General features: G+C 38.5%; 1 long non-coding RNA gene across 3 annotated transcripts; it reads right to left on the reverse strand.

The window, feature by feature from the left end:
• Positions 1 to 9,566: 9,566 nt before the first annotated feature.
• On the reverse strand, positions 9,567 to 10,743 carry LOC130415951 (uncharacterized). Of its 3 annotated transcripts, XR_008905993.1 has the most exons (4): positions 10,675 to 10,737; positions 10,472 to 10,571; positions 10,135 to 10,196; positions 9,567 to 9,905 (listed from the first exon to the last, which is right to left on the reverse strand). It is a non-coding gene; the product is annotated as an uncharacterized LOC130415951 (long non-coding RNA). The 3 variants fall into 3 exon arrangements; XR_008905991.1 differs by lacking the exon at positions 10,472 to 10,571 and having other exon boundaries at positions 10,675 to 10,743; XR_008905992.1 differs by having other exon boundaries at positions 10,472 to 10,716.
• Between the last annotated feature and the right edge of the window lie 672 nt (positions 10,744 to 11,415).

Raw genomic sequence — 11,415 nt, forward strand, 5'->3', positions numbered from 1 at the left:
AAACGCGTCATGGAGTGGAGGATCTGCGTGGATCCGGACTGACAGAGTGAAGCATGACATTTCAAGGTTCTTTCACATAGTTTTTACTTAAGGCTCAAAATATGCCCACTAACCTTGATTAATCTGTCTCCTTATTTTTAATATGATTTCATTGTGAAATAATCAATTTTCTAATCAGTGTAGAACTCAATAAAAAGAAAATGTATCCTTAAAATAAGGTTTGCAATGAGGACTGTTAATAGGATGTTTCTGAAAAAAGGTGCTTGGCATTGCGAAACTTGCTGTCACAATGATTTGGTTGTTAGGCTAAAGTGGTCTGAGAGGTTGCTAGGGCGGTGCTAGCTGGTTGCTAAGGTGTTTTGGCTGGCTGTTAGCACATTGCTATGCAGTTGGTAGCTGCTTATTAAGGTGTTCTGGCTCTCTAGGTCACATGGCTCCCCAAGTCACACAGAACAAACAGCGCCGGATGAATCATAGACCAAAAGTTATACATTTATGAGTAAGTTAAACATTTATGAGCAGTTTGAACAGGAACCACTGATGTTACGAGAAATAAATACAATAAAAAACACGAAAAATGCAGCATTGCGTAACTATTACATTATTACACAACAAAGCGTGTCATATAAAAAATGATTATGCACAATATTCCAGTGCATTTCTGCATATTCCAGACAGCAAATGAGAGGGTTTATTGCACCGGCATTATGTTTGATCGGTGCAGAGGACAGCATGAAATTACAGCCTGTGTGCTAATGTGTATGTGCGCATGTGTCTCAGAGAGAGGGAGAGAGAGAGAGAGATGGAAAGAGGATGGGGGATGGACCGAGAACAGGAAGTGCAAATGAAAAAAGTGAAATGCAGCACAAGCTAGAGAAAAAAAAAGGAAAAAACTGCGTAGGCCGCAGCAATCAAATCTGGCACACCAAATCCAAGCGCAAATTCAACAGCCAAGCATATATACGGCTTGGTAAAAAGATACCGGCAAGCTTAGAGAAAGCACAAAGTAAACAACCAAATGGAAACAGCCATACTCTTTTCCCTACCCAAACACTGCTGCTCTCCCTGTCTCTCTATCCCCAACCCCCTCTCTCATTCTCACTGCCTGTCTGCCTTGCTCTCTGTCTCTCTCTCTCTCTCTCTCTCTCTCTCTCTCTACCTCGGTTTCTCGCAGAAGCGCTGGCTCTGTGCTTGCAAAAGCAGCAGAACTTTGCTATCTGGCTGTGGGGGATGGGCTGTTAACACGCAGCACAGGCAGAGCTCCTCTGTTTCTCTACAATGCAGAACATGCGCCTACAAAGGGCGCCAACCAACCTGACCCGAGTCAGGGCTTAAGAATACACCACATTTCAAGCGTTATAAAATAAAAATAGACTTGAAAGGTATTTATGACTGCGCATCTTTATGCGTGTGTGCGTTTAGCAGGAATTTGTGTTTGTGTTGAGATGAAGGGGGGCCGCTGACTGTATCAGCAGAACCGAGAGGGTTGTGTGGGTAAATTGTAGACAGTCAGGCAATGGGTAGGGGGTTGGCGGAGGAGCTCTATCTTGCTGTTTTTGCATTACAATTTAATTTGATAAATGCAATTATTGTTGAGGTATAGTTTCCAATAACCCTTTGAAAATTGCTTTTAATGTTGTTCTTTAACAGGTGCAATGTTCTGTTTTAACTCTGCTATGGAAGAGTCTGTAACATGCATTTGAATGTATGTTTACGTGAAATACTGAGTGTGACACACTTGTCTTTTTTTCTTGTTTTCCAGTAAAATTGTCGACACGTTCTTGAATCAAGATGCATTGCCCTTACTTGTTTTTAGTAAATAATTATGAAATTTAGTTTATTTGTGCTAAAACCAAGCAAAACATCTGCCAATGTGATGAGAAAAAATATTTTGAATTAAGGTTTACCTTTTTCTTAGTCACTCAACTCAAGATAATTTTTTTTACCCCATTGGCAGATTTTTTGCTTGTTTTAAGCACAAATGTGACACTGCATCTCAAAACCAGTCTTAAGTAGCACAGGAACATCTTTAGTAAAATGGAAAAATACATTGTATGGGTCAAATCGATCGATTGTTCTTTTATGCCAAAAATCATTAGAATATTAAGTAAAGATCATTTTCCTTGAAGATATTTTTTGGAAATTTCCTACCGTGAATACATAAAAACTTTATTTTTGCAAGTGGATGTCCTGCTACAGTGCCCCTGATTAACAACTTCAAAGGCGATTTTCTTAATATTTAGTTTTTTTGCTCCCTCAGATTCCAGAGTTTTAACTGTTGTATCTCCGCGAGCTATTGTCTTATCCTAACAACCCATACATCCTTAGAAAGCTTTATTATTCAGATGATGTAAAAATGTTTGAAAAATTGACCCATAAGACTGGTTTTGTTGTCCAGGGTCACAAATGTATTGAAATTTCATATTTTTTGACTACAAACAAGACTTCTTTTCTTAGGTCAGTTTGCTCATCAAGAAAATTCTTCTTGATTCAAGAATGTTTAGACATTTTAACTGGAAAACAAGAAAAAAAGACTTAGTAATAAAGTCATTTTTTGCAGTGCATGCATTTAAAATGAACCAGAAAAAGAGTGATGGTACACGTGCCAGCCAGTTACATGACAAAAAAGATTTTCATTTCAACCTAAAATGATGTTCGTGAGCTAACATTTCATCAGTATTTAAGCAGATATAAAATAATGATTAAAGCTGAATACAGCACAAAGACCTTTAGAAACAGAGGTTGTTGAATGTCATTGACTTTCAGGGGCCACTCTCCTTTGAAACATTTGGCTATGACACAACTGCTGGGCTTTTAGACTGAGGGACCAACCAGGTTGTATAGCAGCAGATATGCTTAGACACCAGCTTTCTCATTTCAAGGGAATGAATAAGACATCCTTACATGCATTTTCAAATTCATACTCTTAGTCATAGTTGTCCAAGGACAAATTATGCTTTTAACGTAAGTACAACTACTGTCAAACTGTTTTAAAGAACTCAAATTAAAAGCTCTCTCAAAGATATCACCAGGCCCCTGGCTGTGAGTTCCCTGCATGGGCAATGTGACACAGCCCATCTGTGACAGGATGGTGATCTACGACTGTTTACTCTGTACCCCTCCACCACCTACCCATGATTCTGAGCGTGATGCATCACCTGCGGCCGGCTGCTGAGGGCTCTCCTCGGTCGCCACAGTGACAAGCCTGGAACCGATCCAAAAGGAACCTAGCCAAAAATACAGTGTATTTGCAACTCTCTCACTTATATATAAGACAGATACACTTACTAGAAAAGTTAATGAAAGTTCATTATTGTACCAACCTATTGATAACTTCTAAGTCTTAATTAGCTTCAAATTAATCGTTTTAAAATGATTGTTATAAAGAATGAAGAAGAAAAGAATGTGGCTGTGAAAGGTTTTTGGTAAATGTTTTGCTTGAAGTGTGCTTTTCTTTACACATACACATCTACAGCATGCAGTTGAAAATCTTAAGAAAATCAACTAAGCTAAAAAGCCAAAAATCTCGGTCCCTCCATAAAAGATCTTGACTATACGTGATGTTATGGTTTCATATAGGCCTGTCTCAAGTCAATGTAGATATCTCAGTAGGAGAGATGTCAAGCCTTTCAAAAGGCAATGGATCACACTTTTCTCTTATTTGATGCAGAAACCTGCTTGTTGCGGAAACCTTATAAACTATGTTTGCAGGGCTGAGGTAAAAGCCACAGCTATTGCTCCTTAACCAAAGTGATGGCTATAGGTTTATCTTCAAAGAGCGAGTCAACACCACATCTTCATGCTTGCTACATTTGCAGTTTCCCCACAAATACGTTTATAAAGTTTACAGAAGGGATCTTTAACCACACTTGGGTTTCTGGTCTCTAGTAGATGTATCACATACATTTGTAAGAACAGATAAAGCTAAGACTTTCTGTCTGTCTGGTCTGTTTGTAAATCCTAAGAAATCCAGTCAAGGAATATGGCCATTGGATTGCCAAAACAATCTAATAATCTAGAATGGAATTTTCTAACAACAGAAGGGTTAGATTTAACACAAAACGAACGTATACACACAAAAAAATTGATTTTGCTTTCACAGTTTGATTTAACACATCGACGTGTATGGACACCAACATTCTACATATTGAAGCATGATGGAGCTCTGTAAAACAAATTGTGTGGAGTGCGCAGAGAAAGTAAATTGCACTTTGAGGAATACGTTTTTTAATGGACACTGTAGGTGATATCATTGTGTAGTTAAATGGACAGAACCATTTCATCCTTTGTTTGATATCCTGAAATTTACATAACTGACTTAGTGCCGTTTTAGCTATAGGAGCTGCTGTTTTGCACTTGGAAGATCTTACACTATTAAAACACTAAGCCAAATTTTAGGAGCTGTAAATAGGTCTTTGATAACCAGGTGGTCTTGCTCTTTATCTGTATTTGCGGGGCGAGCCCATCACACGTTTTCACTGCAGCTTTACATTTATCATTTATAAGGCCGATTAAGTACTTTTTAAACTTGACAACACAAGGTTTAAGCTGCATCAAAAAATAAATAAATGTATATAAATGAGACATGAATTTTGAAACTGTTACTTGTTCAACTTGGATTCAATCCTCATGGATGGACACCTGTTTGAAGAGAGTACATTTTTTGTCAGTTTCAATTTCCAATCAAATCGCAGGGAAAAAAATGTCGGCCACAATTTTATCATATTCGAAAGATCAAACTGTTTTAAGATTTTTTTTTTTTAGGAACATAACATTTCTAACTTTTTCTTAAATTAGAATTTATGTTTGTTTTGTAAAACGGCCCCAGGCCCTGCGATGAAAGCTAGGCCTATTGATATAGGCATGTATTTTATTCCTTCGTTAAAAAAAACTGTCCACGTGAAAACGCAAAAACACGCTATAAAGCACTGTCAAGAGCACTCCAAACCAACGGGTGCCGCTATAACTCTAACTGTAAAGCCCTGTTGGCCAATCAGAAGCCTGAAAAAAGGTTATTAACTAACAACTCCAAATGTTTAAAAAAATCAGCTTAAGTGACCTGAAACTGCGTTTGCGTTTGGGTGAATGGCCAAACCGCATAGAAAAAGCTGTGGATTTGAAAATGCCTTGTTCATGTGGACACTGGGCCATAGTACATAGGGCGATTGAGCAGCCATTGGGTGAGCTCATGCCTGAAACAACTGGTATCAGGATTTAGTTTTATAGGCTTAAATAATGTGTAGGGATGCAGTGGCTACACAGTGATGGACTGTGTTCCAGGATAGAGATGCATCTTTAACATATATTTTGTATGTTCCTAGTATGTATTGGCCTATACATGCAACCAGCACCAATTTTCTTAGCTACTTGAGAGCTTTGTCTCTCAACAGCCGAACAGTGTGCAGAAGTGCCTTTGTGCTCCTGAGCTCATGTAGGTTTCAGCTTTAGACTTTATCTTGTTTGCCATGTAAGCAGCGATGTGCACCCAGGGCCCAAAATTCAAATACAGGGAATATATTAACAGCACAGTTTGATTTGTGAGAGAAAGGGGGAGGGGAGGCAACACAGTACGGAGACTGAGAAAGGTAATACAGCCATACAGAGAAAAACATATAGTTTAGTTGGAAAAATCTGGCAAAGCGCAGATAATTAGTATTGTATCTATTGCGCTTAGAGATTTGAACAAATCCTTCAAGCCTTGCTCCTCATTCCATAGAGTTTATAATATGGTCATGAAAGATACCTTAAATTGTGCAGTTTGGGAAAAGGTGTGCTATTTCTTTTTTTAAGTGGTCAGACTGCAATGTGCAAATGGGTAAAGAAATCCTACAAGATAAAGCAAAGCCACTAGCAAGCAGCATTTTTATATTTACATTCAGCCATGTTTGGAATACATTAGTGGTTTCGCATACCTTTTTGTCCCTCGCCTCATTGTTTCCATTTGTTTCTTTTCAGACTTTGAAGATTCACTGTGTGGCCCGTCACAGGGACAGCTGGGATATTTCTGTGTGGAATGGCACACTTTAGGCATGACTATAAAGTCTCATGCTGAACTCTCCTACACCACCCACCAGTCAACTGTGAAAACAAAACGTTCCTCAGCCCTTCAGGGGGCCAACAGATTCCTTGAGGGGCTTAAACTTTGGGTTGTGGCCCCTGTGGTTGAGGCTACAGGTGGGAGATACAGTATGGGCTGTGGGGAGTTACTAATACGTCTCATTGAAATGCTGATGGAAGAATTGCACTGTGATTGTGCTTTTACAAGGAACACTCCCATGACGCAGGTCTTTTGTTTGTTTAACACAAAATATTTCAACTTTTCAATTATTCTGACATGTAGACAGTTATATTATTTTATTGAATATCAATTGTATTAAATTAAAACTGCCCAACAGTTATTGATTTTTTGCGGAGGTCTACCGGAAGTTGAGTTTGGGCCACTTAACGTTTGTTTATGTTGTTGCCACTGAAACCATCGGACCCATGTGCCTGGCCCAAAATGAACTTCCAGTCTTTTGTTTAGCGGTCTATATAATATAACATTTCATATTATGTTGAATTTTTTAGATTATTCTAGTACATGTTAATTGTAATAAAAATTGACTCAACAGGAACACTGTTTTGATTCTGTGCTGACGTCTAATGGAAGTTCAGTTTGGGCCACATAACTGTGCTGTCAACCTATTTGAATGGATTTTAGCGGGACAGACAACAGCAACTATATTTGCATAAATTTTGTTAAATATATTTGCACACTGTGTACACTGGTTTCTAAATCAACTACATTTATAGCAACATTTTGTCTGTGGATTATAATGAATCTAAACATTCCCCGGAGATTATTTTGCGCTCCGTTCTGGAAACATAAACTCCGACTTTGACAAGAAGGCTTCTGCTTCCCCCAAATCAATTACATTTGTTTTTCCTATTCTGCAGTGGTTCATATGGATTATTTACATATAATTGATCTACATTATCAAGAGATGAATCATGTTTAAAACAATCATATGCTTCTGACTGGCTGGTTTGGCAGCACTGTACCGACAGCCATTATTGACTTAGACGTGTCCTCTCCCTCACTTGTTTCAATGAACTGTGGTATTAATATTCCAAAAAAAGGAACAGCACTCCATTGCAGTAATTTAAAGAACAAGAATCAAAGGACAGGAAAATAAATAAATAAAGGAAAGGACAATGTGAATAAATTTAAGTGATTTTGCAAAAAGCAAAATATCAGCAGAACAGACATCAAACAGGCTTAATCTTAAGAAATTTATTTTTGTGAATAAAAAACGCACAATATCAAAATAGAAAAATAACAGTAAGATCGATAGCATTTTGATAAGGGCTGGCTAGAGGACCCCCAAGAGCTTTGACACAATTTGAACACTGAACATGTTAAAAGCAAGGTTTAGAATGAAGATAACCCGGGGTTAAGCACAGTGTGAAAAGTGTACTCTTAGTTCATTTCAAATGTTTTATATGTTTGAATCCATTTAGCCAATTATTCACCAATTCAGCACAGAAAACAAGCGAAATTATTCTGCAGATTACTGTCAGTGGCTGCTTAAGGATTATCATGGCCAGATGGTTTTAACCTTTGACATGTGTTATTTGAAATGTCAAGAATCCCCAAGCTTTGGATAGCATCCGTGCCCATTTGGAAAGGATACTGGTAAGCCTATTGCCTCTTTGATAATCAAGCATTAGTTCAGTGCTGGCATCCAATCCTTGAACATGGTGCCTGGCATAGGGCATGATGCCCACTATGGGGTTTCTTGGCAAGTGCCACTGTGTGTCATGTTTGCTTGTCTATGAAAACAAAAACGTGCCTAAATGAGGCATGATTGGTATTGTCTTATTGTGGCAGCATGTGTCACTAATGCAACAAAAAAAACGGCAACAATAGAGCAGTGTGCTCTAATACGCGGTTGACATTTCCTGGCATGACATGGAAAGCCAAGAAAACATAGAAAGATGATTATTTAAATGTAAACACTTCTATAAAGTCAATTAATCAAATTATATGCAGTTTAAAAACAAATCTTTAGGAGGCACTCATGGATGAATTAAAGATTCATTTGATGATTTTGAAAATTTGCATACCCCTTGTGAACTTCTTCTGATTATGAGACATGTGTGTCAGTAGCACAAACAATGCAGAATGAATTATGGATCAAAGTGTAATACTTAGAGGTGTGTTTAATCCCCAGCCCATAATTACGAAGATTGGAAATAGTGATAATGGCCTTATAGCAAACACTCATAACAAGAACCAACACGATTATTGAACCACAATGGGAATTTGAAGAGAAAAATGTGATGTAAAAATGAGCTAAGTTCACAAATGCACACACATGGAGAGATAGAAAGAGTGTGACTGGATTTGTCTGTATAAGGCAATAAAGCACTTGCTCTGCAAGAGAAGCAAAAAGGGAGAGAAAGAGAGGCCCAGCAACCAAAAAAAAACACTAGAGGCCCCTTTATGCAGAAACACAGATTTAATGTAAGGCTTGGCTCCCTGTTATGGTCGGCAGAGAGAGGGAAAAGCTGGCCTGGATCTGACAGAGAAGGAAAGAGGCATGGGAATAACGGAGCTCCTGCGGGTTCCGTATATGGGAAAGCTGTGAAGTCAGCATGACTTTGTGTGAGGAGCAAGATCAATTTGGCCCCAAATAGTTTGTGTTTTTCACCGGATACAATGGGGGAAAGCATTTAAGATTTCCACGTCTGCTATGTATGGCAACGCGTGTCATGCACAATGTCATACTGCATTAAATTAACAACCCGTACCCAGGGGAAATCAGGGCAACTTATAAATTGACAACGCTATTCCACTCCATATTTATATTTTCAAGCATTAAAACTTATATCACTTACACACAGTAGGCCTATATTGCTGAATTAGATAAATAACATAGAAATGTTGCCATCTGCCACACTTATAAAGATCACTCGAAGCAAATACCAACTGCTCTTCAGCGTCAGTAAAGATGCAATTGAGACATCAAAAACAAAGTGAATGAGAACTGCTAAAGAGCGTCCGATTGTTTCAAGAGTGTGGTCGTGTTTTCACGGCATGGAGGCAGGTAGAACCCCTTTTGCTTGTGTCTTCTCACCCACTGTTTAATCTCACACACAATCATGCTCACTGACAGGCACACAAAGCCAGACACCAAGCACAACAAGGCCTTGCTATTATGTAACTGCCGACAGCTGGGCGAGCAAAAGGAGGGGTGACCCAGTCGTTGTGGCAGCACTTTGTATCACCCAGACGTGACAATCAGGAAGTAGCCAAGGACATAGAATGAAAGGGGGGATGCATGAGGGCTGTTAAAGCAGGATGGTTTAGGCTAATACAGGCGAATGAAAACCGAAGTGATGTGAAGGACGGGATATTGACCTTTATCTCGGCTGGTGATGGTGCAGAAAACAGTGTCCAGACCTTAAGTGTTGTGCTGCAAGATTTGATAAGAAATTCAGTCAATATTGGATGGTGACAGCTTTTAATTGTTTTATTCATTTTTAATCAATCTTTGGCATGTTCTTCCCCATGCCAGTATTAACAGAATAAAAAGTGACCGTTTTTTCAGGGAAAAGACATAAGGTCGTTGCAGTTGGCATGTATTTCAGAAGTGGTGCAAATGTGTGAAACTGAAGTGTGTAAGCACCCCCAAGCATCATCAAACCAAACAGACTCTTTTTTTATTCAGTATTATAAAATTAAAGGTGATTCATAGGGGTATAGTAGAGGCACCCAAATGTCTTCTCATAGCATTCCGCATGACCAGGCGTTTCTCAGGAGCCCATCTCACAGACCCCCGGTGCCAGAAAGGCATGTTATTGGCAGACACTCCTGGAGCCAGAATAGCAGGAGCTAATCAACAGGAAGCAATGAGATCTGGCTGGGAATCCAAAATACTTCAATGAAATGACAATAATGAATGTTACACACCGAGTGCGTTTGAATGCCAAAACCAGACGGGGACTCACTAATGCAGGTTTATTACAATTATATGTGATTGTGTATTACAGTGTGTGATTATCAAAAACCTTGAAATGTAGCCTACACTGCAAAAGTGTTCAGATGGGTTTGGATCTGTTGACTGCCAAAGCCACATGATATGACATTACCTTTATTGACCATTTTGGATGATGTCATCAAGGCTCGTTTAATGCTGGCCCAGAAGAACAACCTGTTTATTACACAAACATTTAAACAATATTACAACCAATTTAAAATGTTAAACAAATGATCTTTTAGATTTAATTATGTAAGATTTAAAAAATAAATAAATAAAAACTGAACTGAACACTTAAACTTTAATTACATCCATAATAACTAAGATTTAAGATTAGTGTTTTGAGTGGTAAATGTGATCACCAAAATGATTACTTAAGTAAGTAAAAAACATTGTTTTTGAAATGTTTACAACCCAGAACTTGGCCATTGCACTAGCGTGTGAACTACCAATGTGTCTAAAGGTCAGAGTACAGAGAATCCGGCTCCCCAGAGATGCGGAATACAGTTTGGATCGGGGCTGTTTACGACATTGCATACATGTTTTAATCTGTCAGAAAAATACAAACAGCATCGCGTCTCTTTTCTCTCGTTGCAGTACTCAAATAACTGAAATAGTGTATAAAATATAGTTTGTAATTCTTCTTCCTCACGTCATAAAATCATACTCCGTTCCGCGTTTTCAGGGTGATCCTCGCTTCAATTTACTGTGTGTGCTTTCAGAGCCCTAGCACGCAGTGACAACCTTCGCGATTCATCCGCAGCTCACTTGCGTCTGTATGTGTGACAGGGAAGGTTTTTTATGCAGTAAACCAAAGACACCTCCGTTCGGTAAATTTGACATCACCCTTTAAAAAAATATTAGTAGCTTGATCTTTTACAAATAGTTGTGTACTTATACGCATGCCAATGAAGGACAGATTTTAATTAAGTTAGGCACTATTTCACTCATCTGCCCTGTCTCTTGCACATACAATGCATTCCTGTGTTGCTCCGCGCGTGATGTGGCCGGGCCTGCCTGCTGTTCCTGTAAACTCCCGCCTTAACTAAAGCACAGAGCAATGTGTGAGGAATAGACCGTGTGCTTCTGTTCCCATTACACTGAGAAAAGTCTTAATTATATTTATGGAGAACACTGTCTTACATGATAAATTGAGGAAATAGGTTTTAACATAAACCTATTTAAATATGCCATCTGCCAAATGTGCCAAATGAATAAATGTGCCAAATGAATAAATATAAATAAAAGGAATTATTGTAGAATGTGGTAGCCTTAATAAAAGGACATGGAAGCACAATCATTGTTTTTACAGAGTACTATGTAAAAAAGTGAATTAGAATAAAAAATAAGTGAACCAATACTTCAGTACTCCGAAATATATACAGTGCGTAAA

This window comes from Triplophysa dalaica, chromosome 25 (genome assembly GCF_015846415.1).
Source record: "Triplophysa dalaica isolate WHDGS20190420 chromosome 25, ASM1584641v1, whole genome shotgun sequence".
NCBI lineage: Eukaryota > Metazoa > Chordata > Actinopteri > Cypriniformes > Nemacheilidae > Triplophysa > Triplophysa dalaica.